Source organism: Eriocheir sinensis, chromosome 16 (genome assembly GCF_024679095.1).
Source record: "Eriocheir sinensis breed Jianghai 21 chromosome 16, ASM2467909v1, whole genome shotgun sequence".
In the NCBI taxonomy this organism is placed as follows: domain Eukaryota; kingdom Metazoa; phylum Arthropoda; class Malacostraca; order Decapoda; family Varunidae; genus Eriocheir; species Eriocheir sinensis.
In genome coordinates this window covers 2,431,194-2,438,701 of record NC_066524.1, presented here as the reverse complement: position 1 = coordinate 2,438,701, position 7,508 = coordinate 2,431,194, and the positions used below count along the sequence as shown (strand labels likewise).

Here is a 7,508-nt window from a genome sequence, read left to right as displayed (position 1 = left end):
TGTATTATGTGTTCGAAAATTTACATGGAATCGATGTTAGTGAGATGGGGCGATAATTGGCAGGTCAGTCCGGTCACCTGTCTTAAATAAAGGATTAATGTTTGCCAAAAGCCAGTCAGAGGGTAATGACTCTAATGAGGTGGATGATAGTGGTTGGGCGAATATGGCCTGAAGGATGGGGCAAGGATGGGGCAAGGATTTAATGAAGGGGAATGTTGTCGGGGCCAGTGGATTTGGTTGTGTTGAGTCCTTCTAGTAATTTCTGTATTCCGTTAGTCGTGATGTCAAGGGAGCTATGGGGGAAGGGCTGTGTGGTATGTTTGGTGTCAGGTTTTGTTCTTGTGTGAATACCGATTGGAACTGTGTTGAGTATTTGTGCTTTGTGTTGTGGGCTGGTTACTAATGTGATAGTGTTGTCTTTAAGTGATGTAATCGTGTTAGTGTGTTTGCGCGTCAAGACGAATCTTAAAGTTTGCATTTGTCTGGTCGGAAGTGCATCTGCCAGGTACGTTCCCACCGCTCGAGGGCGTCCAAGTCGTTTTGTAGTAGTCTGCAGTCGTCAGTAGTCTTTACTGCTCTAAACAGTAAACTATCGTCGGCAAATAGTCTAGTGGAAGAGTTAGGCGTTGACAGTGGAAGATCGTTAATGTACAGGAGGAAAAGAAGGGGGCCTAGAACGGTGCCTTGTGGGACACCTGAAGAAACAGGGACAGTATCAGATGAAGATCCGTCAAGAAGAACACGTTGAGTCCGGTTAGTAAGAAATGCAGTGATCCAGTGAAGAATAGGTCCTGAAATACCGTAGTATTTTAATTTTAATGTCAGTCTTTTGTGCGGGACTTTGTCGATGGCTTTGGCAAAATCTAAAACAATAGTGTCAACTTGTTTAATGTCACGTTGGTCAAGTAGCCTCCTGTATGTCGTGATATGTAGTAATGAGTTGCGATTCACATGAGCGTTTAGGTCGAAAGCCGTGTTGTGAGTCAGTAAGGATGTAGTTTGCGTCAAGGTGATTCATTATGTGTTTGTGTATTATGTGTTCGAAAATTTTACATGGAATCGATGTTAGTGAGATGGGGCGATAATTGGCAGGGTCAGTCCGGTCACCTGTCTTAAATAAAGGATTAATGTTTGCCAAAAGCCAGTCAGAGGGTAATGACTCTAATGAGGTGGATGATAGTGGTTGGGCGAATATGGCCTGAAGGATGGGGGCAAGGATGGGGGCAAAGGATTTAAGGATGAAGGCGGGAATGTTGTCGGGGCCAGTGGATTTGGTTGTGTTGAGTCCTTCTAGTAATTTCTGTATTCCGTTAGTCGTGATGTCAAGGGGAGCTATGGGGGGGAAGGGGCTGTGTGGTATGTTTGGTGTCAGGTTTTGTTCTTGTGTGAATACCGATTGGAACTGTGTGTTGAGTATTTGTGCTTTGTGTTGTGGGCTGGTTACTAATGTGATAGTGTTGTCTTTAAGTGATGTAATCGTGTTAGTGTGTTTGCGCGTCAAGATGACTTGGAGACGTGTAATGATTTGGAACTCATCCTGAAATATTTCTGAACTGTGCTGACCGTGCTGAGATGAGTGGTTCGACAAGGAAGACCTTAGAAACACCTACATGGCCATCACGGCTGAAGTGGTGTTCGCCTACAGGTAGAATGCAGGTGGAACCTTCACAGACTGACAGAGATTCAGTGATAACAGACACTGGAGACCCTCCAAGCGATGGCTGGTGACCGCCTGCAACCATCCACAGGCTGTCACACAAGGAGCCCTGGGAGTAACCTTGCTGGAAGCCCCGCGGGCCGCAGTGTGTGGCTGGCGTTATACAGCCCCCAGCCATCGCCTGGAGGTCATCCAGTGTCTGTTATCACTCACCTTAGGTAGTCTGTGAAGGTCCAGTCATCACTGGTGCACGTGTATCTTACCTGTGATCAACACCGGCAGCCACAGACTCCTGCCCAATGAACGAACACAGGTTAGCCAATATTTTACCTCGCTAGACTTATCCTTTACAATATTCAACTCTTTAAACCTAACACACCTGTTAATCTTGTGACTGACTTCAACAAACGTTTCTCACCAACCTTACCAAACCCCCACACGCAGCCAACACATTGAGAACCAGGCTTTTGAACTGGAGCCACAGACTTAGGCCTCTTCCAGAACATCATCTGTGAGTATCTGAGTATCTGTGAGTAATACCTATTTGGGTCACTAGTGTCTGTTATTTCATTTTTACTTGACTAACCTCCCAGCGGCGATAAACCAAACCTAATCATATTAACCTAACCTGGGTAAATTTATCATTGACATAGTTATTTCAACTTAATCTGTTATTTAAGATAGCCAGTTTTAACCAAATCAACTATCATTTAGAAAAGTTGATATTTTTAACCTAACTCAAATGTCAGAAGTGTCCTACAAAATTACCTTCCTTTGCTTATTTTTAGTAACCAAACCAAATCAATTTGACGTACCGGTAGCTCTTAAACCGAACTTGCTCTAGTACTCAAGCTTGCACACCATTAGATGCATGGTTTTTTTTCCACATTTGAAATTAATTAGTTCACAGTATAATATGGCTTTTGTTAATTGAAGCTTCCTTTCTTATGAAGATTTAAAAGTGAATTTTATGATTATTTTTAGTCTTACTCCCAAATAGCTATAAAAGTCAATCAACAATGCTAAAATCTTTTTGAACAAAAAAAAATTGCAAATTGGTCCATGAGTCAAGAGTTTTGACTTCTGGACAAATATAGATATAGATATAGGGCAGGTACCAAAGCATTTCTAGTTGTAATGTATTTATTTGCAGTGATCGTGATGACATTGACAACAACGAGCAAGTCCTCCTAGACCTAGAGTGACCTCAAGCTGGTATTCGCCACATAACATTATTGTTTAATCATTTAGTTTTTGTCATCCAGCATCAAGCAATCATTCCCATGCAAGAATATAATGCACAATATAAACAACTTCAATTGTTAGAAAATAAAACAATGTTGCCAGCCCATATAGTGTGCACTGTGCAGTAAATAACTCATGTAGATAATGCCTGTTATTCTATCACATACTTCTGTCGATGCAATGTCTTTTAGTTCTTGCTTTGGGTATATTAATTACTAATCCATTCTTATTTCTCCGACTACCATTTCCTGTGTCGATACGTCAGTCAGTTCAGTACTTTTATTTTCTTAGCTTGTGTTTTGCAATTCTTTGCCAATTAAATCACTGGACACATCTTAATAAATATCACAGATTTAATTATCATATATCAGTCCCATGAGTTTATTTCAGATGCTCTTAAAACAACATCTGTCCATTCATAGTCCAGCTTAACCTGGTAGCAGCAACAGGCCAAATTTGTGGCTTTACCGTGTACCAGCGATGGGCCACATTTTTGCCATGATATAAACCCCCCAAAATAGATGATGCATAAACTGATCACAAATGTGTTGATATATATTATGAAATGGTTTGCGTGAGTGATGATTTTTTCTCATTTTTCTCGCTTGGAGGGGCCTTTAAGAAACATGATCCCTGCAGCTACCAGGTTAACCTCTTTTAGTATAGTACACTAATCAAGAAAAAAACATCCCAATTAATATATATATATATATATATATATATATATATATATATATATATATATATATATATATATATATATATATATATATATATATATATATATATTTTTTTATGTAGTTTATTTGAACTTGTACTCATGTTACAGGGCCAAACATGATGTGGAAGAAGAAATCGGTTGTCTCCATCAGTCGGGTTTGTGCCATGGCAGCTTTCTCCAGCTGTCCGGCAGAGGTCCAGTCCATGCCATGGAGAAATTCAGCCCCCAACAATGAGATGGCATGCCAGAGATGGATCCGCAGCTTCTCCTCCAATCAATCAATCCTTGCAATGCCCTTTCTCTTTTCTCTCCTTCTGTACCACCATGCTTATACATAACTGATCCAAGGTACTTAAACTCATTAACCTCTTCCATTTCTTCACCATTCAAAATTATTTTGCATTCTTTTTCACATTCAATGCCCACTCTATATGGGCATACAAAATCTACAACCTCCCTTCTACTCCGCTCACAAACCATCACTTTACTTTTGTTGACATTTACTTTCAACTTTCTCCTTTTACATACACTATCAAAAACACTGACCAAATTTTGTAAGTCACTTTCATTTTCTGCAATGAGCACCGTGTCATCAGCAAATAAGATTGAATTCATCACCCACTTCCTTCCCTCCCTCGGCATACATTTTTACTTCAATTTCCCCAACTTTGCCCTTCATTTCTCATAACACCGTCCATATAAATATTGAACAACCACGATGACATGACACACCCCTGCCTTAGCCCACTTTCATCTCAAAATGTTCACGTGTTTCTCCACTAATTTTGACACATGCAGATGCATCCTCATAGAAAGACTTTATTGCATAAATCAGTTTTCCTCCCACACCATATATCTTTAAGACGTCCCACAATGCCAGCCAATCGACTCTGTCATAAACTTTCTCTAGAATAACTAGATCCATGAAGGCAGCATAGTATCTTTTCCTTTGATAATATTTTTCTAATACTATCCTGAAGGAAAATATCTGATCCACAAATCCTCTTCCCTTCCTGAAGTCTCCTTGTTCTTCACTGATTTTCTCTTCTGTAAGTCTTTGCGCAATCTCAGTCAGGACTTTTCCATATACCTTTCCGGGTAGCCTACACAGAGCAGACTTATACCCGTACAACTCCCACCTCCCTCTCCTGCCCTTCCCCGTGGAAACTGGGACCATGATGGCTTTTGTCAAGTCTGCTGGCACCTCCCCACCCCCCGGGTGGCCCTTCCCAGGCCACTTCACATATCTTGACCATTCATATAGTAACTTCATATCCACACTTCAACATTTCTGCTGTGATTCCACTCAATTCATTCATCATCATCACTTCATCGACGCCTGCTCCTAGGAGCTCCCACCAGGGGATGGCCACGGCAGAAGTGTCCATCTGTCTCTCTCCAGACACTCCCTCCTTGCCTGCTCAAAGTTTCTCAAGGATCTCTCATCCTTCTCCCTAACGTACTCCTGCACCCTATCTCTCCATTTTACTGGAGGTCGTCCTCTAACATTCCCTCCCTCAATCTCACATAGCCTACACCCTTCCGGTCATCTTACTCCCCTCCATTCGCTCCATGTGGCCAAACCACTTTAAAGTCACTTCACACACTTCACTCCACTTATGCCCTTCACCCCTGTGACACAGTCCACACCGCTCGGACACACTTTCATTACTCATTCATTCCATTCTACTCACACCACGAGCACTCCTCAACTAACTCATTTCCACTACCTGTACTCTAGACCTCTGACTTTCATTCAAGGCCCATGTTTCACTTGCATATGTGAGGGTTGGTACTATTATTGTATTTTCAACTGATAACTGATCCAAGGTACTTAAACTCATTGACCTCCTCTATTTCTTCACCATTCAGAATTATTTTGCATTTTTTTTCACATTCAGTTCCCACTCTATATGGGCATATAAAATCTATAACCTCACTTCTACTCCCCTCACAAACCATCACTTTACTTTTGTTGACATTTATTTTCAGCTTTCTCCTTTTACAGACGCTATGAAAATCACTGACCAAATTTTGTAAGTCACTTTCATTTTCTGCAATGAGCACTGTGTCATCAGCAAACAGGATTGAATTCAGCACCCACTGCCTTCCCTCAGCATACATTTTTACTCCAACTTCTCCAACTTTGCCCTTTATTTCTCCCATGACACCATCCATATAAATATTGAACAGCCATAGTGACATGACACACCCTTGTCTTAATCCCACCTTTATCTCAAAATGTTCACTTGTTTCTCCACTAATTTTGACACATGCAGAGGTATCCTCATAGAAAGACTTTATTACACTAATCAGTTTTCCTCCCACACCATATATCTTTAAAACATCCCACAGTGAAATATAATCAACTCTGTCGTAAGCTTTTTCTAAGTCCATGAAGGCAGCGTACAGTTTCTTTCCTAAAGCTATTTTTTTTTAACTACCATCCTGAAGGAAAATATCTGCTGTGATTCCATCAATTCCTGCTGCTTTTCCATTTTTTAATCTTTTCATTGCTTGATTTACTTCGTCATATGTTATACTTCTTTCTTTATATACTCCTCCTCTACCTCCACTCAAAACTGTTGCTGTCACAGCTGCTGAACGTCCGTCCTCAAAATTCATAAAGTTTTAGAAAAATTATCTCCATTTCTCTTTCACAGCTTCCCCGTCTTTCAACATCTTTCCATTCTCATCCATAACTTCATTTATTTTACTTGGTGAGATATTATTGGGGTGATGCTTTTCTTTCGTTTTTTTACTTCTTTCCAATATGATTTCCTGTTCCCTTTATATTTTTCACTTAGTCTTTTCCAAAGTCTTCATCAACTCTCTTATTACTTTCTTTTTATTGCTTGTTTTAATTTCATTTTGCATTCTCTATATTTCTTTTCCTTTCCTTTTACTTGCTCAACCACATTTCTTTCTTGAGTTTTCTTAAAAAGTTACCTTTTCTCTTTTACTATCCTCCTTATCTCTTCTGTCCACCATTAATTTCCTTTTCTTTTTCCATCTCTCACCACTTTCATCCCTTCCACTGTTTTGTTGTAGTTAACACTACTTCTTTAAATGTTCTAAAACCTTTTTCAATATCTGTACTATCTTTCACACTTTCCCATTTTTCACTTAAGGCATCTGCCATTTCACGTTATACTCATCTTTTATTTCTTTTTCCTGTAACTTTTCTATCTTCAGTATTTCCTTTTGTACTTCACCTTTCTTTTCAAACACCCACGTTTGCAAGATGGTCAGAGCCATCGAACATCCCGCTTACTACCTTCGCGTCACAGATATCCTTTCTCAGTCTTCCATCTACTGCCACATTATCAATCAATCCTTTCTGCTCATAATCATTCCCCCTCCTCCATGTGTATATGTGGATATAGGCAAAAGTAATAAAGCCCCAAGCATCAGAAGTTGTATTGCTTTGCCTAGGTTATGCAGATGATGTAGTATTAGTGGAAGGATTTTGCCTGATCCTAAATGACTTTGGTATGGAATGGAAACTTATCTTTAAACATAATAATGGAAATTCACACCAGCAGTAGGACAGCGGGTGCTGAGAAACAATATCTTAGAGGTAATAGAAACACATGGTTATTTAGCATTTGAGGTAAGCAAGGAGGCCATAGGAGAAAGCACAAAGAAAATTAAATGAAGCCAAGGTAAGGAAAATGACGGATGTTAACATCAGTGGTAGAGAAGGAAAATTAGCCAGTATGAATATGGAAGTTGCCTTTGGATGGGGAAGGTAGTAACCCCACAGCTATCTTGTATGGGTCAGCAGGACTAACACTGAAGATGCCGGGAGATTAGAAGTCATTCAAGACCAGTTGGCATGATAGTGTTCACATGCTCTCAGGGGAAATGGGATGGAGCTTTTGA

At 40.1% G+C, this 7,508-nt stretch overlaps 1 long non-coding RNA gene across 1 annotated transcript; it reads left to right on the top strand.

The window, feature by feature from the left end:
* The first annotated feature begins 1,771 nt into the window (after positions 1-1,771).
* Positions 1,772-4,546, top strand: LOC126999595 (uncharacterized). The gene is made up of 3 exons (XR_007753455.1): positions 1,772-1,970; positions 2,811-2,872; positions 3,732-4,546. It is a non-coding gene; the product is annotated as an uncharacterized LOC126999595 (long non-coding RNA).
* Positions 4,547-7,508: the final 2,962 nt, after the last annotated feature.